The 23,139-nt window shown below is 40.6% G+C and overlaps 1 protein-coding gene and 1 pseudogene across 4 annotated transcripts in view; both read left to right on the forward strand.

Annotated features, from left to right (window-relative positions):
* Nucleotides 1-663: 663 nt before the first annotated feature.
* The window catches only part of LOC110288726 (solute carrier family 22 member 27), an 86,232-nt gene continuing 63,756 nt past the window's right edge, over nucleotides 664-23,139 (forward strand). For 3 of the 4 annotated variants that reach the window (XM_085834243.1, XM_085834245.1, XM_085834244.1), the window contains exon 1: nucleotides 665-776. The gene's annotated coding sequence lies outside the window, so the exon portion shown is untranslated. Of the gene's footprint in view, nucleotides 777-23,139 lie in introns of all 4 variants that reach the window. The other variant, XM_085834246.1, reaches the window with a different exon arrangement.
* Nucleotides 5,603-7,130, forward strand: LOC110287968 (elongation factor 1-alpha 1 pseudogene; annotated as a pseudogene).

Consider the following 23,139-nt stretch of genomic DNA (forward strand, 5'->3'; position numbering starts at 1 on the left):
TTTTTTGATTTCTGAGATTTGCAGATCAATGTCCATATTTGACCATGGAGCATTGTGTAAACAAAATACCTTTTAAAATAAATCTTTAACAAGTTCAATTGCTGAAATGGAAACAATGGTAGCAAGCTTGTTGACTTTAAAAGAAGCTAAAGAGAGAAAAGTTCATTATTAATGGCATGGACATTTTAAACATTTGTTAGCTCACTAAAGGATAATTTTTCTATGACAGCAATGAAGAAGTTAGTAGGGACACATGAAGAACAGCTCAGGATCAACACTATTTAGGGTGTCTTTGTGAAATATAATTTTTTAATGCTTTGTACTAATACTTTTCTGTAGTAAAGTATTATTTGTCCCTCTTTGTAGATAGTTATTCAGCTTCAATGGCCTTTCAAGAATTCCTGAATCAAGTTGGAAGCCTAGGGAGATTCTAGATCTTTCATATAATTTTTCATTTCCTCCTCAATGCCATTGTGACACCTCATATTGCAATGGAGAACTTTACTGCAGCCATTCCTAGTCATCGCTGCTGAGTCCCCATCCTTGACAATGACACTGCCTCTGATAATGACAGTAGGATCCTGAGCCAAGATGACCTCAGGATCTCTATCCCCCTGGACTCTGACCTGAGACTGGAGAAGTGTCATCATTTTGTTCAACCACAGTGGCATCTTCATTTGAATAGCATGTTTTCCAGTGTGACAGAGCCAGACACTGATCCCTGTGTGGATGGATGGGTGAATAACAGGAGCAACTTCTTATCCACTGTGATCAAGGTAAGGCATTCCCCCAAATGATTTCATTATGGGGTTTTACCAATAGTACAAATAGTGGATATTCAATTAGCTCAGTCTTCAACTTTAAGCCAACATTAATTACTGATATATTAAATGTGAAACATTTCTCATTCTTCTAATATGTTATTCTAAGGTTGACCACAGTTTATGAATTAATTTATTTATCAGTGTTTTCTAGAATCTAAGTATGTGGACCACCTGTGTGCTTGGTACACTAAGAAGTAAGAAGAGGGTGTTGTATCCTAGAAACTGAAATTAGAGATATTTGTGAGCCACTATGTGTATGCTAAGAACTGAATTCTGGTTCTTTGCAGCAGCAGTAAGTGCTCTCTATTGTTTAGGTGTCTCTTCAATCTAAATCTCTTCAATGAATGTATGAATTCATTTTTAGCAAACCCTTATGTGCCTTCTTGGACATGTTATGACAGGACAGTGTTATTCAGCCTCAATTTAAAATTTAAAAGAGCTGGGCGATTCTATAAAACCACAAGGTCAGCTAAGGCTATTGCTCAAAGGAAGAGTGACTATGTTTCATGTGTGTGACTCAGGATCCTATATCAGCATTGTCTAAGAAAAGATATTATATTTTACCTCTATAACAGGATAGAATATTTCTCATTGTTAGAACACTGTCTCACTTAGCTAAATATTCATTCTACCAAAAATAACAAAAGGGAATAGGAAAAAATATAAGAGAGGGATAGAGAGAGATGAGAAGGCAGTCATTCAGGCTCTGTCAACAGCTAGTGAAATAATGTCAGAGTTTATACACTGGTATATAGGATCCCGAAAATTCCTTAAGTCAGATTGTATCAAGTATCTCTTCAATTAATTTGATATTTTATTTAATCATTTATTGATTTATTTATTGTTTTACACTCCAGATTTTATTTCCTTCCTGTCGGTCCACATCACATAACTTTCCCCCATGCTCCTGTCTCCGGGGGGATGTTCCCACCCTCTACCTGCCACCCATCCAGACCTCTAAACTCTCTGGGGCTTCCAGTCTCTTGCAAGTTAGGTTCATCTTCTTAGACTAAGCCCAGACCCAGCAATCCTATGCTATATATGTGTGTTGGGGGCCTCATATCAGCTGGTGTACGCTCTCTGGTTGGTGGTCCAGTATCTGAGAGATCTCTGGGGTCCAGGTTAAGACTCCTGGTCCTCCTGCAGGGTCACCCTCTTCAGTTTCTCCCAGATTTTCCCTAATTCAACCACAGAAGTCAGCTGCTTCTGTACATTGGTTAGGTGCAAATATCTATATCTGACTCTTTCAACTGCTTCTTGTGTCTTTCAGAGGGCAGTCATGATAGGTCCCTTTTTGTGAGTGCTCCATAGTAATAGTGTCAGGCCTTGGGAACTCTCCTTGAGCTGGACCCCACTTTGGGCCTGTTGCTGGATCTTCCTCAGGCTCCTTTCCATTTCCATCCCTGTAATTCTTCTAGACAGAAACAGTTATGGCTCAGAGTTGTAACTGTGGTATAGGAACCTCCTCCCTCACTTGATACTCTGTCTTCCTGCTGGAGGTGGGCTCTATAAGTTCCCTCTCCCTACTATAGGGCATTTCACCTAAGATCTCTCCATTTGATTCCTGACAGTCTCTCACCTCCCTGGTCTCTGGTGCATTCTGGAGGGTCCCCCCAACCTCCTACCTCCTGAGGTTGCCTATTTCCATTATTTCTGCCTGCCCTCAGGGCTTCAGTCCTTTTCCCATACCCAGTACCAGATCAGATCCCCTCTTCCCCCTCCACCCTCTGACCACTCTCTCCCAGGTCCCTCCCTCCTTTCCCATTTGTGATTTCTTTCTTCTCCCTCCCAAGTGGGACTGGGGAGTCCTCACTTGGGCCCTTCAGCTTGTTCTGTGGCTGTATCTTGGGCATACTGTATTATGTTTTGGCAAGTATTCACTTTTTAGTGAGTATGCATGTCTTTTGGGGTCTGAGTTACCACAATCAGGATGATATATTCTAGTTCCATGCATTTTCCTGCAAAAGTCAGGATGTCCTTGTTCTTAATAGTAGTATTAATGGAGTAGTATTCCATTGTGTAAATGAACCACATTTTCTGTATCCATTCTTCTGTTGTGGGACATCTAGGTTGTTTCCAGTTTCTGGCAATTACAAACAAGACTGCTATGAACATAGTGGAACATGTGCCCCTGTGGCATAGTGGGGCATTTTTGGGTTTATTCCCTGATTTCGAGAGTGGTTGTAGTAGTTTGGCAACCCCACCAGCAATGGACGAGTGTTCCTCTATCTCCACATCCTCGTCAATGTGCTGTCCCCTGAGGTTTTGACCTTAGCCATTCTGATTGGTGTAAGTTGGAATCTCAGGATCATTTTGATTTGCATTTCCCTGATCACTAAGAACTTCAAACATTTCTTTATTTCTCTGCCATTCCAGATTCCTTTGTTGTGAATTCTTGGTTTAGTTTTATATCCCATTTTTTGATTGGGTTGTTTGGTTTTTTGGTTGTTAGCTTCTTGAGTTCTTTATATATTTTTGATATTAGCTCTCTGTTTAATGTGGGGTTACTGAAGATGTCTTCCCAATCTGTAGTTTGCTGATTTGTCCTATTGACTATGTCCTTTGACTTACAAAATCTTTCCAGTTTCATGAGGTCCCATTTATCAATTCCTGATCTTAGAGCATGAGCCATTGGAGTTCTGTTTAGGAAAATTTCCCCTGTGCCAATAAGTTCAAGGCTCTTTTCCACTTTCTCTTCCATTAGATTCAGTGTATTTGGTTTTATTTTGAGGTTCTTATCAATTTAGACTTGAGCTCTGTGCAAGGTGATGGATATGCGTCTATTTTCATTTCTTTAAATACAGACAGCAGTTAGACCAGCACCATTTATTGAAGATGCTTTCTTTTTTCCATTGTATATTTTTGGCTTCTTTGTCAAAGATCAATTGTCAGTAAGTGTGTGGTTTTATTTCTGGGACTTTAATTCTATTCCACTGATCAACATATCCGTCTCTGTACCAATACCATGCACTTTTTAATCACTGTTGATCTGTAGCATAGCTTGAGGTCAGGGATAGTGATTCCCCTAGCCATTTTTTATTGTTAAGAATTGTTAATTTTTATCCAGCCATGTTGCTGAAGTTGTTTATAATCTGTAGAAGTTCTCTGGTAGAAATTTTGGGGTTGCTTATGCATATTAACATATAATCTGCAACTTTGTTTCTTTTTTGCCAATTTGTATCCCCTTGATTTCTTTTGTCTTATTATTCTAGTTAGCACTTTGAGTACTATAATAAATAGATATGGGGAGAGTAGGAATCCTTGTCTTGTGCTCAATTTTGTGGGATTGCTTCAAGTACATCTCCATTTAATTTGATACAGACTACTGGTTTGCTGTAAATTGCCTTTATTATGTTTATGTATGGGCCTTGAATTCCTGATCTCTCCAATACTTTTAGCATGAAGGGTATTGTATTTTGTCAAATGCTTTCTCAGCATCCAAGGAGATGAACATGTGATTTTTTTCATTGAGTTTGTTTATATAGTGGATTATTTTAATGGAATGTTGTATATTGAATCAACCTCGCATCCCTGGGATGAAGCCTACTTGATCATGTTGAATGATGGTTTTAATATGTTCTTGGGTTCGGTTTGGGAGGATTTTATTGCATAGTTTTGCATCAATATTCAGAAGGGAGATTGGTCTGAAGTTCTCTTTTTTAGTTGGGTCCTTGTGTGGTTTAGGTATCAGAGTAGTTTTGTCTTCATAGAATGAGTTAAGTAGTGTTCCTTCTATTTTTATTTTATGGAATAATTTGAGGAATATTGATATCAGCTATTCTTTGAGAGTCTGGTAGAATTCTGTACCAAAGCCATCTGACCCAGGACTTTTTTTTTTGGATGGGAGGTTTTTAATGACTTCTTCCATTTTCTTAGGGGATTTGGGGCTGTTTAGCTAGTTTACCTGCTCTTGATTTAACTATGGCACATGGTGTCTGTCTAGAATATCACCCATTTTATCTAGATTTTCCAGTTTTGTTGAGTATAGGCATGTGTAGTAGAATCTGATGATATTTTGAATTTCCTTAGTTTCTCTTATTATGTCTCCCTTTTCATTTCTGATTTTGTTAATTTTGATACTTTCTCTGTGCCCTTTAGTTAGTTTGGCTAGGGGTTTTCCTCTCTTGATGATTTTCCCCAAGAAATAGCTTTAGGTTTTGTTCATTCGTTTTATCCTTTTCTTTGTTTCTATTTGGTTGATTTTGGCCCTGAGTTTGAGTATTTCCTGTTGTCTACTCATATTTATGTATCAATTATATCACAATTTACAAGGTGCTAATACAATAATTTCTGAGCCAATTGATAATGATAAATGCTTTATTCCAATTATCTAACCTTATGATGCCACAAGTACTTGTAGGTGGTAAATGCCATACATGTTCACATCTACAGCCATCTCTCTTTTCCTCCTACCCTGAGACACTCCCTCTCTCTCTGTAACTCTTAGCTCCAACTCCTTTTACCCTGTCCAATCATAAACCGACCCTGTACTAATATAATTGGAAAGGGAAAATTCTGCAACACTTCTTGTACATTTCTGGCCATCTCTTTCTTTAAGTTGGGGATGTTTTCTATGATTTTGTTGAGCATGTTTTCAGGTCCTTTGGCCTAGGAATATTTGCTCTCTTCTATTTCTATTATTCTTACATTTGATCTTTTCATTATGTGCTGGATTTCTTGGATGTTTTGTGTTAGGAGTTTTTTATGTTTTAAATTTTCTTTGACCCCTTTCCGCAAGGGGTTTGCAGTCAGAATGCAGGTGTTGTGAAAGCCACCACTTATTCAAAGCAAAAATGGGAAAGGAAAAGACTCATATCAACATCATCGTAATCAGACATGTAGATTCCTGCAAGTCCACCACACTGGTCACCTGATCTACAAATATGGTGGAATCGACAAGCGAACCATCGAAAAGTTTGAGAAGGAGGCTGCTGAGATGGGAAAGGGCTCCTTCAAGTACACCTGGGTCTTATACAAACTGAAAGCTGAGCTTGAGTGTGGTATCACTATTGACATCTCCCTGTGGAAATTCGAGACCAGCAAATACTATGTGACCATCATTGATGCCCCAGGACACAGAGACTTCATCAAAAACACGATTACATGCACATCCCAGGCTGACTGTGCTATCCTGATTGTTGCTGCTGGTGTTGGTGAATTTGAAGCTGGTATCTCCAAGTACGGGCATACCCTCGAAAATGCTCTTCTGGCTTACACCCTGGGTGTGAAACAGTTGATTGTTGGTGTCAATATAATGGACTCCAACAAGCCACCATACAGTCAGAAGAGATACGAGGAAATCGTTAAGGAAGTCAGCACCTACATGAAGAAAATTGGCTTCAACCCTGACACAGTAGCATTTGTGCCAATTTCTGGTTGGAATGGTGACAACATGCTGGAGCCAAGTGCTAATATGCCTTGGTTCAAGGGATGGAAAGTCACCCGCAAAGATGGCAGTGCCAGTGGCACCACACTGCTAGAAGCTTTGGATTGTATCCTACCACCAACTCGTCCAACTGACAAGCTTCTGCGACTGCCCCTCCAGGATGTCTATAAAATTGGAGGCATTGGCACTGTCCCCATGGGCCAAGTGGAGACTGGTATTCTCAAACCTGGCATGGTGGTTACCTTTGCTCCAGTCAACGTAACAACTGAAGTCAAGTCTGTTGAAATGCACCATGAAGCTTTGAGTGAAGCTCTTCCTGGGGACAATGTGGATTTCAATGTAAAGAACGTGTTGGTCAAAGATGTTAGACAACGCAATGTTGCTGGTGACAGCAACAACGACCCACCAATGGAAGCAGCTGGCTTCACTGCTCAGGTGATTATCCTGAACCATCCAGGCCAAATCAGTGCTGGCTATGCTCCTGTTCTGGATTGTCACACAGCCCACATAGCATGGAAGTTTGCTGAGCTTAAAGAAAGAAGCTGGAAGATGGTCCCAAATTCCTGAAGTCTGGTGATGCTGCCATTGTTGATATAGTCCCTGGCAAGCCCATGTGTGTTGAGAGCTTCTATGACTACCCTCCACTTGGTCATTTTGCTGTTCATGACATGAGGCAGACAGTTGCTGTGGGTGTCATCAAAGCTGTGGACAAGAAGGCTGCTGGAGTTGGCAAAGTCACCAAGTCTGCCCAGAAAGCTCTGAAGGCTAAATGAATATTATCCCTAACACCTGCCACCCCAGTCTTAATCAGTTGTGAAAGAATGGTCTCAGAACTGTTTGCCTCAATTGGCCATTTAAGTTTAATAGTAAAAGACTGGTTAATGATAACAATGCATCGTAAAACCTTCAGAAGGAAAGAATGTTTTGTGGGCAATTTTGTGTGTGTATGTGTGGCAGTTTTAAGTTATTAGTTTTCAAAATCAGTGCTTTTTTAATGGAAACAACTTGACCATAAATCTGTCACAGAATTTTGAGACCATTAAAACAAGTTTAATGAGAAAAAAATTGTTTCTTTGACCATTGTATCTAAATCTTTTAATGTATCTTCTACACCTGAGATTCTATCTTCCATCTCATGTATTCTGTAATTCCTGACTTCTTTCCTAGGTTTTCCATTTTAAGTGTTGCCTCCATATGTTTTCTTTATTGTTTCTACATCCACTTTTAGGATTTGGACTGCTTTGTTCAGTTCCTTCACCTGTTTGATTGTGTTTTACTGTATTTCTTCAAGGGATTTATTTGTTTCCACTTTAAGAGCTTCTACCTGTTATCCTGTGTTTTATTGTATCTCTTTTATTGAGTTACTTACATCCCACTTAAAGGAGTCTATTATCTTCACAAGATAGGCCTGCTTCCTGATTTTCAGGTGTGTTGGTGTATTCAGGACTTTCTATGTTGGGAGAACCAGATTCTGATGATGCAAAAGTATATTGGATTTTGTTGCTTGTGGTCTTATGCTTGCCTCTTTGCATCTGGTAATATCTGGTGTTATCTGGCCTGGATACCTCTCTCTGGAGTCTTTCTCCTGTGTCCTTGGGTTGGTGAAAGTCTTCTTGTAGGCCTGTTGCCCTGGCTGTAGCAGATCTCCTGGGAGACATTCAGACCCTGGGGTCTTCAAAAGAGCAGACAATCTGATGTTCTGTTGCCCTGTGTGCAGCAGATCTCCTGGCAGGCCTTCAGAGCGTTGGGTCTTCAGAGGTGTATTCAAGCTGTTGTATTGCATCTAGCTTTTCTCCTAAGAGGGCTTTACACTGTGGGGTCTGTTATCCTGTGTGCAGCAACATTCCTGGGAGGCTCTTAGACTGTGGGGTCAGTTGCATTGTGTGCAATAAAACTCTCCAGAGGCCTTCAGAGTGTTCAGTCTTCGGGGGAGCTGAGAAGCTGGTGATCTGCCCTTGTGGAAGGTGTAGGACAGTTGAATTCTGTGTGAAGAGGGTTGCACGATGATCTGTATTGAGTCGGCTGGGCTCTTTGGGTTCCCAGATCCTGTGGTTGTTTGAGAAGATCCCTTACCTATTGCCCTCTGTGCAGCAGAACTACTGTGATGCTTTCAGACTCTGGGGTCTTTAGAGGAGCAGGAAAGCTGGTAATCTGCCCTGGTGGAAGGCACAGACTAGAAGCTTTTTGTAATATTCTTCTGCAGAAAATTTCATTCACAAAATTAATAATTGTAGTGGAATATGTTAGTGATATATATTAGTATGCTTAATTCTGATATTTTAGTATATGTATTTTTGATAATTTCTCTTTTATCTATTCATTATTCTCATATTCACCTACAGAGAGTGAGAGGAACATAAGGATGATGGTAGAATATATATGAGTCTTTTCTCTTCCCTCTGTCCCAAAATCCTCAACTACTTTTTTCCCCTTTGTCATATGTGTGTGTGTGTGTGAATATACACATATATGTATGTATGTATGTATACACACACACACACACACACACACACACACACACACACACATATATATATATATATATATATATATATATATAAAACGACAAATATATGTATACAAATATATGAAGTGAAAGATCTGTATGATAAGAACTTCAAGTCTCTGAAGAAAGAAATCAAAGAAGATATCAGAAGATGGAAAGATCTCCCATGATCATGTATTGGCAGGATCAATATAGTAAAAATGGCCATCTTGCCGAAAGCAATCTACAGATTCAATGCAATCCCCATCAAAAAAATTCCAATTCAGTTCTTCACAAAGACAGAAAGAGCAATTCTTAAATTTATCTGTAATAACAAAAATCCCAGGATAGCTAAAACTGTTTTCAACAATAAAAGAACTGTGGGAATCACTATCTCTGACCTTGAGATACAGGCTGTACTACAGAGCACTAGAGATAAAAACTGCATGGTCTTGGTACATAGATGAGCAAGTAGATCACTGGAATAGACTTGAAGACCCAGAAGTAAACCCATACACCCATGGTCACTGGATCTTTGACAAAGAAGTCAAAAGCATGCAGTGGAAAAAGACAGCATTTTCAACAAGTGGTGTTGGTTCAACTTGTGATTTACATGTAGAAGAATGCAAATTGATCCATTTTTATCTCCTTGTTCAAAGCTCAAGTCCAAGTGGAACAAGGACATCCACATCAAACCAGTTATGCTGAATCTGACAGAAGATGAAGTGGGAAAAAGCCTCGAACACATTGGCACATGAGAATTTTTTATGAAAGAACACCAAAGGCTCCTGCTCAAGATCAACAATTGAAAAAATTGAAATGTATCTTTAAGGCAAACAACACTGTCAAAAGGGCAAAACAGCAGCCTACAGATTGATAAAAGATCTTTACCAACCCTGTATCTGATAGAGGTATTTTCCAAAATATACAAAGAACTCAATAAGATAGACTCCAGAGAACCAAAGAACTCTTAAAAAATAATGGGTTATAGGGTTAAACAAAAAATTCTCAAGTGAGGCATCACTTGAGAAGTGGCTGAGAAGTACCAGAAGAAATATCCAACCTTATAGAAGCTTTTCAGTTTCATGAGGTCTCTTTTATCCTTCTTTATCTTAGAGCACGAACCATTAGAGTTCTGTTTAGGAAATTTCCCCCCATGTCAATGACTTTGAGGCACTTTCTCATATCCCACAGTAGCAAAGATTTACATTAATGGATTTTCATATATTGAAGCAACTTTGCATTGCAGTGATGAAGCCCTTAGTTAGTTTGGCTAGGGGTTTTTCTATCTTGTTATTTCTCTCAAAGAACCAGCTTTTGGTTTTGTTGATTCTTTGTATACTTCTCTTTGTTTCTAATTGGTTGATTTAGGCCCTGAGTTTGTCTATTTCCTGCCATCTACTCCACTTGGGTGTGCTTGTTTCTTTGTGTTCTAGAGCTCTCAGATGTGTTATTAAGTTGATAGTGTAGTATCTCTCCAATTTCTTTACCAGGACACTTAGCACTATGAATTTTCCTCTTAGCACTGCTTTCATTGTGTCCCATAAGTTTGGAATTCAATGCTGTGTCCTCATTTTCATTGAATTCTAGGAGGCCTTTAATTTCTTTCTTTATTACTTCACTTGCCAAGTTATCATTGAGTAGAGAGTTGTTCAGTTCCATGGTTATGTGGGGTTTCTGTTGTTTAGTTGTTATTGAAGTCCAGCCTTAGTCCATGGTGATCTGATAGGATGCATGGGATTATTTCAATATTCTTGTAATGGTTGAGGCATGTTTTGTAATCGATTATATGGTCAATTTTGGAGAAGGTATCATGAGGTCCTGAGAAGAAGGTATATTCTTTTGTTTAGGGTGAAATGTTCTGTAGATATCTGTTAAATCCATTTGGTTCATAGACTCTATTAGTTTCACTATTTCTCTGTTTAGTTTCTGTTTCAATGACCTGTCCATTAGTGAGAATGAGATGTTGAAGGTGAGGACATTCATATGATACATGGGATTAGGAATCTGGTGTACCTGGTAAATTGACCCTGCAAAATCAGCAGTGGTTATGAAGAGACCAGGACCCTGACATGAAATCCCTGTTTTACCTGGACAATCAGTGCTGCTCAACAGGGGCTGAGATAATAGCTGTGAATAAGAAGAGACCAGCATTATTGAAGGTGAAATCTTTTGGTAAGCAAAACTGTGTGAGAGCTACCCACATGATACTGATTTGGATACAAGGGAGCTTCTAGATTGAATGGGTCAAGGAAGTGCAGTGGAGGCTTGGTACTGTTAAAAGTCAGGAAAGGCTGTTTGTGCAGGCCAGCCTTAGTTGCGGTAGAGACTCAAGTATATTGGAGATGCTAGGATTGTGGTATAACCAAGAAGGCATCAAAACATGTGGAATGGGATCCGTCTAGCACAGTGGTTCTTAGCCTTCCATGTCTGTGACCTTTAAATATATTTCTTCATGTTGAGATGACAACCAACCATAAAATTATTTTTGTTCCTACTTCATAATTGTAATTTTGCTACTTTTTAAATTATAATGTAAATACCTGTATTTTCTTACGGTCTTTAGTGACCTAGTGAATGGGCCATTAGATCCTCAAATGGAGCCTGGCCCACATGTTGAGAACCACTGGACTAGATTATAAGACAAGCTATGTGTGACAGTTGGCAAATTGATATAAATCACACTGCTCAAGCCCTTTGGAGCCTGGGAGATCATAAATCCAAGATACCAGACATTTAGCTATAGGATTTAATTTACTCTATTGGACATTGTTTTTACTTTGATTTGCCTTCTCTCTTGGAAAGCAAAACTATTTAAAGGGTTTAAAAAATTAAAGACTATTGTAGGCTTAGATTTTTCAAAACCTACCTATAATAAATGTTCTTAAATTAATACATGTAATCTCCACTGCAGGCCACAACCCAGCACAGGTAGAGGGAGTTTTTGATCTTAGCCATTCTGACTGGTGGTGTGAGGTGGAATCTCAGGGTCATCTTGATTTGCATTTCCCTTGTGACTAAGAATATTGAACATTTCCTTAGATGCTCCTTGGCCATTTCAAATTCCTCAGTTGAGAATTCCTTGCTTATCTCTGTACCACATTTTTAATAGGGTTATTTGGTTATTTGGAGTCTAACTTCCTTAGTTCTTTTTATATATTGGATATTAGCCCTCTACTGGATGTAGGATTGGTAAAGATCTTTTCTCAATCTGTTGGTTGCCATTTTGTCCTATTGACAGTGTCCTTTGCCTTACAGAAGCTTTGCAATTTTATGAGGTCCCATTAGTCAATTATTGATCTTAGAGCATATGCCATTGTACTGTTCATGAAATTTTCTCCTGTCTCCATATGTTCGAGGTTCTTCCCCACTTTCTCTTCTATTAATTTCAGAGTATCTGGTTTTATGTGGAAGTCCTTGATCCACTAGGACTTGAGCTTTGTACAAGGAGATAAAAATGGATTTATTTGCATTCTTTTACATGCTGACTTGCAGTTGAACCAGCATCATTTGTTGAAAATGCTGTCTTTTTCCCTCTGGATGATCTTAGCTCCTTTGTCAAAGATCAAGTGACCATGGGTATATGGGTTCATTACTGTGTCTTCAGTTCTATTCCATTGCTCTATTTGCATGTGTCTGTTGTTGTTGTTTGAGAATTGCATACATGAATATATTTTTATCTAGTTTGCCCCTATTTCCTCTCCTCCATCTACTTCCTTTTTGTTTTTTCCACTTCTCTCTACAGTTTTATGTACTCTCTTTAAAACCCATTGAGTCCACTTAATGTTGCCCCTGTGTACAGGGTGTAGACTCTACACTGTAGAACCACCCAGTGGAACATGGGTGGCCTTTTCTGGGCAATATCTGAAGAGAACTGACTCTCCTTTCCTGAAGCTATCAACTGAAAATAGTTTCTCAGATAACTGTAGAAGTCTATGATATCTTACCCCACTTCTTTTGGAATGTTGATTGGAGAATGTTGTTCAGTCCTTGTTACAGGGCACCTGGGACCAACTTTTATATATTGTCTCCAGCTGGAGTGGGCTCATTACTTTATAATCAGCACATGTAATTCTTGAAAAAGTACTATTTAAATCAGCTTTTGCTATTTGATACAACTAGAAACTCTTGCCATGAACAACTGGGAAAGAAGTTTCTAGGATGTCCCAATATTCATTTTATTAGGTCAAACTGACATTCATGCCTAAATCTTTGCTTAACTCCTCTACTTTCCAGGGCAGATCATTCTTGCTACTGTCTTTCTGTCCTGTCTGAAGATTGTGATGAATTGCTGTAGGATATCCATAAGTTGACACAAAGCTTGTTTGCCCTAGTTAAAGAGATCTAAATGTATCAAGTATATATGTGTGGTCCATTCGATGGCTTAACTTGCCATAAGCCAAATGTAATTTGTCCATATGAGACCGAAACCTTTACATGGTCTTGGTATGTAAGAGCTGACCAGGAAAAATAGCTGTATGTGGGCTCTGCTTGGTACCTGATTTTCCAGTATTCAGCTTAGCACTGACTTTATGGAATATCCCTGTGGTACCTCCCAGGATTGCCATTCAGCATGTAGGCTTTGCCCAAAAGTCTGCTGCGGTTTGGGAACATGTGGGAGAGGCAATATTTTGACCAAATGTCTAAGAAGGTCCAGAAGTTGAAAAATCAATTATTTGCCTAGAGATCAGTGCACTATCGATGACTATGCTACACAGGAGGAGGTATTTGCAATCTAAAGCTTAGACTTAATTCTGTCTGCTTTCACCATATTGGGGTTCACATCTTCATAGTGCAGTTCTCAGTGTTTTGGGAAATGTAACATGCTTACTTCTTTCTATCTTACTTTATTCAATATGTCTTTTGTTGTTATTAACATTTAGTTTCTTACCTATACTCCTTATTCTTATGAAGGTAGTTTGTATGAGAATAGAAGTTTAAATTGTGTGAATGTTAGAGGTTTGTGAACATGAGTGTCTTGGTCAGGCACATCCTTGCTGCACCATACTCTTCTATTCCTTTCATTGCTGGTATTCAGTCTGGCAGTTCCTCCAAAACTTCAAAATAGTTCTACCTGAGAACCCAGCTATACTACTACTGGGCATATACCCAAAAGATGCTCCAACATATAACAAGGACACATGATCCACTATGTTCATAGCAACCTTATTTATAATAGCCAGAAGCTGGAAACAACCCAGATATCACTCAACAGAGGAATGGATATAGAAAATGTCTACACTTACACAATGAAGTACTACTCAACTATTAAAAATGATGACTTCATGAAATTCCTAGGCAAATAGATGGAACTAGAAAATATCATTCTGAGTGACTTAACCCAGTCACAAAAGAACACACATGGTATGTACTCACTGATAAGTGGGTATTAGGAAAAAAGCTCAGAATACCTACCATAAAGCTCACAGATTATATGAAGCTCAGGAAGGAAGACCAACATGTGAATACTTCAGTCTTACTTAGAAGAAAGAACAAAATAATCATGGGAGGTAGAGGGAGGGAAAAAACTGGGAGGGAGAGAGGAGGGGGAGGGAAAAAGGGGCAGGATCAGATGGGAGGAGACAGCAAGAAGTACTGAAGGTCAGAAATTTCAACAGAAGTGTGTAGCAGTTAGGGATTTGGGATAAGGGGTAGCCACTAGAAAGTCCAGATGCCAGGGAAGCAAGAGGTTCCCAGAACCCAAAGAGGATGACATTAGCTGAAATACCCAACAAAAGGGAGGTAGAACCTGTAGAGGTCACATGCAGAGGTTAGGGTAGGTGAGGCCACTAACCCATCTCAAAAATATTAACACATAATTGTTCCTGTCAAAAGAAAATGCAGGGACTAAGAGTGGAGCAGAGACTGAATGAAATGCTATCTAGAGACTGACCCACCTCCAAACCATCCCATCTGTAGACACCAAACCCAGACATTATTGCTGATGCTAAGAAGCACTTGCTGATAAGAGCTTGATATAGCTGTCCCCTGAGAGGCTCTGCCAGAGCCTGACCAATAGAGATGCAGATGCTCACAGTCAAGCATGGGGCTGAGCATAGGACCCCAGTGGAGGAATTAGGGCAAGAACCAAAGAAGCTGAAGGGGTTTGCAATCCCATAGGAAGAACAACAATATCAACCAACCAGACCTGCCAGAGCTCTCATGGACTAAATTAGCATTGACCTCCTTCCTAGGACTCCTGGACTGTTAGAGTCTTCTCTGTGCTTTTGTCTATTGTGTTATGTGTTACTTCCTGTTATTTAACTGAATATTATCATGGTGTTCCTTTTCTCAGATGTGGCAAATCGTCTCCTAATTTTGTGAAAATAAAATTTGTAGGAGACACCATTTTAGATGATTTACATTTCTGATAAAACCCTCATTCTACCTGTGGGTTTGTAGCGGGTCAGACTCCAGATGGATAGACAGACTTACAGACTGAAAAGCCTCCCAGGAATCATGTGCTGTTTTCCTTGTCTTGCTTGGGATACTGATTTTCACTTCCTTGAATATAAGTGAACTCTTTGGGGGTGTTAAAGACATTCTTTTATTCAATGTGCCCTGTGTAATCTTTGTGACATCTAAGAATTACAGGTGGAATTGTCTTAATTAGGGTTTTAATTGCTGTGAAGAGACAACATGCCCAAGACAACTGTTATAAGGGACAATGTTTAATTGATGCTGGCCTATGGTGGGAAGCATGGCAGCATTCATGCAGTCATGGTGCTGGAGGAGCTGAGAAATACATCTGTTTCTGAAGTCAAACAGCAGACTGGCTTCCAGGGAGCTAGGAAGAGGTCTCAAAGTCTACCCCTATAATGACATAATTCCTCCAACTTCCCCCTTAGCCAAGCAAATTGTAACCACCATATTCAACTGTCTCATCTTCTGTGTTCTGTTGGTGATGTTTATGTATGTAGTTCTGTTCACCTTTCCTAGATTTTCCATTTCCAGAATTGCTTCAGGTTGTATCTTCTTTATTGTTTCTATTTCCATTTTTCAGGTCTTGGAGAGTTTTAGTCCTATTCTTCACCTGTTTGAGTTTATCTTTCTGTATTTCTTTATATTTGTTTGCTTTCTTTTTTAATACTTCTATTTGTATGTATTTTCCTGTATTTCTTTAAGGAATTTGTTCATTTCCTCCTAAATGTCTCTATCATCTTTATAAATTTGGATTGAAGATCATCTTCTTGTGCTTCAGTTTCATAGGCTATCCAATGTTTGTTGTAGCAGGATAGCTGGAAGCAATTTGAAGCAGTTTGTACTACATAGTTGATTCCTAGATACTGTCTGTTGGTCAAGTGGAAATCTGCTGAGACAGATATTGACTAGGGTCCAAAGTTAAAGTTTAGGAACTTTGGAGTTCTCCGGTTTATAATTCTGATAGTCTGGGGAGGGGAGGAGGCCCAAGAGGGGGGATGAGAGAGAGAGAGAGAGAGAGAGAGAGAGAGAGAGAGGGGCAGAGACAGACAGAGACAGACAAAGAATCAAATTCTCAGGGATAGACAAGGCTGTACTTCTCTGGAGTCCATTTGATCAGTGAGAGGTGGATCCAAGTCTTATGGCTCCCTGGACTCCCTAAAGTTTACATGACATTTTCCTTCCTTTCTTTCTTTCTTTCTTTCTTTCTTTCTTTCTTTCTTTCTTTCTTTCTTTCTTTCTTTCTTTCTTTCTTTCTTTCTTCCTTCCTTCCTTCCTTCCTTCCTTCCTTCCTTCCTTCCTTCCTTTCTTTCTTTTTTTTTTTTAGTTTACAAAATAGACAAAAGTTTTAGGTATATTGGCATTACCACTCTTTATAATCTGTACTGAAATCTATGTTGTAGAAAAAGCAGCTAACAGGTGTCTGTAAGAGAGCTGGAGTAGACCCATGCCTTCCAGTTATTAAAAAAGCCCCCATATTCCTCTGGCCATTTTCTACAGTAATCTTTTGTCTGGTCAAAGAGAAAGCAAGTATAGAGATCATAATATTTAGATGGGATAACAGATATAGGTATGATAGCAACTTGGATAATTTCCTGTCATCCAGCTATGAAGCAGTTTCCTGACCCTATTTGTAAAGACTGTTATCTGTGGGAGTTTCTTGGACTTCAAATCTCCAGATGTAAGGGCTACCCTGGATGGAAATGAACAGCAGGGGGAGTCTGAGAAACCCCTGTCTAATCCAGTGAGGTTGTGCTCGGCTGCTGGAGTGGAGTCTCATTTTCTGGGATTGGGGACAAGATGGGTGGTCTCGAAGTCCTCCAGGATTTAACAGAGCCTAGTCCTGTTAGGGTTGATGTGTATGAAGAAGAGTCATCTTTAGGTGGAGGAATGAAAGATTTGAGGTGAGACAGATGGACTCAATGAGTGAGTCCCTCGAGTTTTGTAGCTGTAGGGGTTATGAGGATTACCTTTAAAAGGTCCTGTCATTTGGGAGACAGGGATGAGGACTGATGATCTGGAGGGGATAGAAGGACTTCGTCTCCAATGTTGCCAGGCAGTGGACAGGAGACAGTGTATGGCCACAGTAAGTGGTAGTCAGCAATTTTCCATAGGAGAGAACAAAGGTGCCAAATAATGGGGTGAGTAGATGGTCTAAGAGGTGAGAGCATTTAGGTGAAAGACCAGGAATTAGGACTGGATGTCTATACATGAGTTCAAAGGGTGAGATGAGGAGAAGTCAACTGGGGGGGAGCTTGTAGCCTGAACAGAACCAGAGGTAGGAGTTTTACCCAATTAAAGTGAAATTCTTGTGACAGCTTAACAAGAGTGGTTTTTAAAGAGTGGTTAGTTCTTTCTATCTTACCTGAAGATTGAGGGTTGTAGGGAATATGAAAATGCCAGGGGATGTCTAGGGCCTTAGATAGAATTTGAGAAACTTGGGAAGTAAATTTGGGACCATTGTCTGATTGGAGAGAGGCTGGGACACCAAACTGGGGGATGATCTCTTGGAGGAGGAGATCAGAGATTGTCTGAGCCCTTTTATTAGTTGTGGGAAATGACTCTATCCACCCAGAGAAGGTCTCTACCAAAACCAAGAGGTTCTTGGCACATCTGACAGTGGGCATGTAGGTAAAGTCAAGTTGCCAGTCAGTTCCAGGAAGGGAAACTCTAGCCTGATGGGTAGGAAAAGGTGCTATGATACCCTGGGTTGGAGTCTGATATCCGACAGATTTTGCAAGAAGCAGTGATATATTTTAAAAAGCTTAGGTCCTCAGGAGTATGCTGTAGGTAGGTCTTTACAAAAGAAGACAATGCTTGGCTATTAGGATGAAAGAGTTGGTGAATGTAAGACAGAGTTTGGTGGGTGTCAGGAGGTGAAGTGGATATGTAGGTTGTAGTATAAGAATGTCCTGGAGTGGATGACACAAGTCTAGTCCCCTAAGGGCCACAGCTATATTTTCCCGTCAAGCAGGTCCAGGGGTCTCGAGGGGACCTTCTCCTAAAAGCCAAATGGGGGAAAAGGGAGATAGAGAACCAGGCGCAAATAAGACAACAAGTCAGTCTGGAGTGTGTCAAGGTTACGTTTTACTAAGGCTAGGGTTTGCTTTATATACTCTTGTAAAAAAAAAAAAAAAACAGCATACAGTGGAAAATGTTTTCTTTAACAGCAACAGCATATGAGGAGGGGGTAAGACAGGAACTGAAACGAGGTCAGGGTGCATCTTGTGTCTCAGCGGTCAGGACATCTGCAGTAATCTTTCCGGAACATCTTGTGGTCTTTCTTCTTAACAGCACACACAGCAGTCTTTTGCTCCTTTCTGGGGGAGGGTGACCCAAGAGGCACTCGGCCGTTGGACCCCACTAATTGTCTAAATAAGGGGCCAGGGTCTCCTACAGTTGTAAGCTTGGTTGTTTCCCTTGGAGACAATAGAGTCATCCATCTGGTGGGATCTACAGCGAACAATCCCAATAGCTGTGGGGAGATGGGAGGCCTTTAGCATGGCCATAATTTGGTTTGCATTAGTTACTGATCCTCCTTTTGTGGTAAGTAAACCATGTTCCTTCCAGATAGCAGCATGGGACAGGAGGATATGGAAAGCATATTTGGAATCTGTGTTGATGTTGAGGGGTTTTCCCTGTGCCAGTTGAAAGGCACGGATAAGGGCTGTTAATTCAGCCTGTTGATTGGTGTTATGAGCAGGAAGGGCCTGTGTCTCCACCACCTTGGTTTCTGATACTATGGTATAGGCAGCTCTTCTGGCCACTTCATGTAAAAAAGAGCTGCCATCTGTATATCAGGTAAAGATGCCCTGAGGCAATGTGCCCTCCTGTATGTGTAAGTTTCAGTGCAGGAATGAGATAGGGAGTGGTCAGTATTTGGTCAAGGAAGAAGATTGGAAATATTAAGAGGTGGGCATGATTCGAAGGTGAGTGTGGGGTCTTCTATTAGAGCTACCTGAAAAGAAAGAACCCTGGAGGGAGATACAGTCTATAAGCCTTTATATGTTAGGAGCTGTGACAAGTTATAAGAAGAGAAGACAGTTATAGGTGACCCAAAGCTTAGTTTTGTTGACTCTCGAATAAGGAGTTCAGTGGCTGCTAAGGTGCCAGGCACACTCCGGGGAAGTCTGCTTGGCAGGCCGAGAGGCCTGGAAGTGCTCACGAGGCAAAGAGTTTCACAGGAACTCACCTCCTGGAGTTTTGGCATTCTCATTAACCCATATACTCATACCCTATTCCCGAGTTAGTCTGGTGTATGGATCCACGTGCTCTCTTTTAGTATTATCTTATTATAAGTGCCTTTTAAGATTGAATTCTGACATAGCTAAGCTTTCACCAGTGTTCCAACGTCCTAGAAAGTCCTTGAGCTGACCATGGGCTTGGAATTCAATGTTGCCTATTCAGTGACATTCAAAATTGCCTCTGGTATTACACTATCACTTAGAATAAAAGCCAAGTCGCTCCCATATACAGGAATTTACAATGGTTTAGGAAGTAGATCGGGCTGTGGTTTTAGAGTATTGCATTATTCATGAGATGGTTAGCTAAAGCGGAACTCCCTAATTAGTGCCATGACTTGGGTGTGAAAACCCTTGCCCTAGGAGTGTAAAGACCTCACACCTGGCTTCTAAGACTATAGCTGACCTTAGATAGGGCTGACTTTGTCTCAGTTGTTTTATTGCCCAGTTCCTGCCAGTCTTTGTGTTTATATTCCTCTGTTTTGTATAAGAGTCATTAAGCATCCAGTAACCTCATTTGTACCTTGCAGATGTGTCACCTAACTTCCCTATTTTCTTCTGTATAAAAAGTTTGATGCTCAATTTGACAAATTACATTCAGATTCTACACAACCTCGCGTGTTGGTCTGTCTGTCATTTGCTAACTCCTTGCCCATCTGCACCCAGAGACCCATTCCACGCAGACAAAGGGACCCAGAGGGTCTGCGGTACTAAGGTCCAGATACAAGGTGCCCATTCCTGGATGATTAGATCATTTTTTTGACAAGTATGTTACAGATGCAAAAGAGGGTCCCAGGCGGGACCTGAGACTGCTTTGGTTGGGGAGGCAGAAATCCGGCCTGAGAAGGGCCACAAGCCTCTTCCGGTCAGAAAAGCGCCGGGGTAGCTAGGGCGCAGGGTCGGCTGACACTCGCCAGCTACCCACAACACCCGCCACAGGATCTTAAGACTTCTGGTGAGTGGAACACAGCTTCTGCTCCAATCCAATTGCACGCGGGACCTGAGACTGAATTAGTTAGGGAAGCAGAAAACCTGCCTGAGTAGGACCACAGGCCTCTTCCAGCTGGACCAGCACCGGGGTAGCTAGAGCGCAGGGTCGGCTGACACCCACCAGCTACCCACGACCCCCGCCACAGGATTTTGAGACTGCTGGTGAGTGGAACACAGCTTCTGCTCCAGTCCAATCACGCGGGACCTGAGACTGCTTTGGTTGGGGAGGCAGAAATCCGGACTGAGTAGGGCCACAAGCCTCTTCCTGTCAGAAAAGTGCTCGGGTAGCTAGGGCGCAGGGTCGGCTGACACTCGCCAGCTACCCACAACACCTGCCACAGGGTCTTAAGACTTCTGGTGAGTGGAACACAGCTTCTGCTCCAATCCAATTGCATGCGGGACCTGAGACTGAATTAGTTAGGGAAGCAGAAAACCTGCCTGAGTAGGACCGCAGGCCTCTTCCGGCCGGACCAGCACCGGGGTAGCTAGAGCGCAGGGTGGGCTGACACCCGCCAGCTACCCACGACCCCCACCACAGGATTTTGAGACTGCTGGTGAGTGGAACACAGCTTCTGCTCCAATCTTTAAACAGTGACAACGACAACAACTAACCCCAGAGATTACCAGATGGCGAAAGGTAAACGTAATAATCTTACTAACAGAAACCAAGACCACTCACCATCATCAGAACCCAGCACTCCCATTTCGCCCAGTCCAGGGCACCCCAACACACCGGAAAAGCTAGACACGGATCTAAAAGCATATCTCATGATGATGGTAAGGACTTCAAGAAGGACTTTAATAACACACTTAAAGAAATACAAAGGAACACTGGTAAACAGGTAGAAGACAGTAAAGAGGAAGCACAAAAATCCCTTAAAGAATTGCAGGAGAACACTGCTAAAGAGTTACAAATCCTTAAAGAAAAACAGGATAACATAACCAAACAGGTAGAAGTCCTTACAGAAAAACAGGAAAACACATCCAAACAGATGATGGAAATGAACAAAACCATGCTAGACCTAAAAAGGGAAGTAGACACAATAAAGAAAACCCAAAATGAGGCAACACTGGAGATAGAAACCCTAGGAAAGAAATCTGGAACCGTAGATACGAGCATCAGCAACAGAATACAAGAGATGGAAGAGAGAATCTCAGGTGCAGAAGATTCCATAGAGAACATCGGCACAACAATCAAGGAAAATGTAAAATGCAAAAAGATCCTAACTCAAAACATCCAAGAAATACAGGACACAATGAGAAGACCAAACCTACGGATAATAGGAGTGGATGAGAATGAAGATTTTCAACTCAAAGGACCAGCAAACATCTTCAACAAAATTATAGAAGAAAACTTCCCAAATCTAAAGAAAGAGATGCCCATGAACATAAAAGAAGCCTACAGAACTCCAAATGGACTGGACCAGAAAAGAAATAATTCCCGACACATAATAATCAGAACAACAAATGCTCTAAATAAAGATAGAATACTAAAAGCAGTAAGAGAAAGGCCAAGTAACATATAAAGGCAAGCCTATCAGAATTACACCAGATTTCTCACCAGAGACTATGAACGCCAGAAGATCCTGGACGGATGTTATACAGACACTAAAAGAACACAAACTCCAGCCCAGGCTACTATACCCAGCCAAACTCTCAATTAACATAGATGGAGAAACCAAAGTATTCCACGACAAAACCAAATTCACACATTATCTCTCCACGAATCCAGCCCTTCAAAGGATAATAACAGAAAAAAACCAATACAAGAACAGGAACCACGCCCTAGAAACAACAAGAAACAAGAAACAACAAACCTAAAAGAAGACAGCCACAAGAACAGAATGCCAACTTTAACAAAAAAATAACAGGAAACAACAATTACTTTTCCTTAATATCTCTTAATATCAATGGACTCAACTCCCCGATAAAAAGACATAGACTAACAAACTGGCTACACAAACAAGACCCAACATTTTGCTGCTTACAGGAAACTCATCTCAGAGAAAAAGATAGACACTACCACAGAATGAAAGGCTGGAAAACAATTTTCCAAGCAAATGGTATGAAGAAACAAGCTGGAGTAGCCATTCTAATATCTGATACGATTGACTTCCAACCCAAAGTCATTAAAAAAGACAGGGAGGGACACTTCATACTCATCAAAGGTAAAATCCTCCAAGAGGAACTATCAATCCTGAATATCTATGCTCCAAATACAAAGGCAGCCACATTCATTAAAGAAACTTTGGTAAATCTCAAAGCACACATTGCACCTCATACAATAATAGTGGGAGACTTCAACACACCACTTTCACCAATGGACAGATCATGGAAACAGAAACTAAACAGGGACACAGTGAAACTAACAGAAATTATGAATCAAATGGATCTGGCAGATATCTACACAACATTCTATCCTAAAACAAAAGGATATACCTTATATACCTTATATAAGGAAACTAGAGAGAGCACAAATTAGCAGCTTGACAACACACCTAAAAGCACTAGAACAAAAGGAAGCAAATTCACCCAAGAGGAGTAGATGGCAGGAAATAATCAAACTCAGGGGCAAAATCAACCAGGTGGAAACAAGAAGAACTATTCAAAGAATCAACCAATCAAGGAGCTGGTTCTTTGAGAAAATCAACAAGATAGATAAACCCTTAGCCAGACTCACTAGAGGGCACAGGGAAAGCATCCTAATTAACAAAATCAGAAATGAAAAAGGAGACATAACAACAGATCCTGAAGACATCCAAAACACCATCAGATCCTTCTACCAAAGGCTAT

Source organism: Mus caroli, unplaced genomic scaffold (assembly GCF_978045245.1).
Source record: "Mus caroli unplaced genomic scaffold, Mus_caroli_1 scaffold_20, whole genome shotgun sequence".
NCBI lineage: Eukaryota > Metazoa > Chordata > Mammalia > Rodentia > Muridae > Mus > Mus caroli.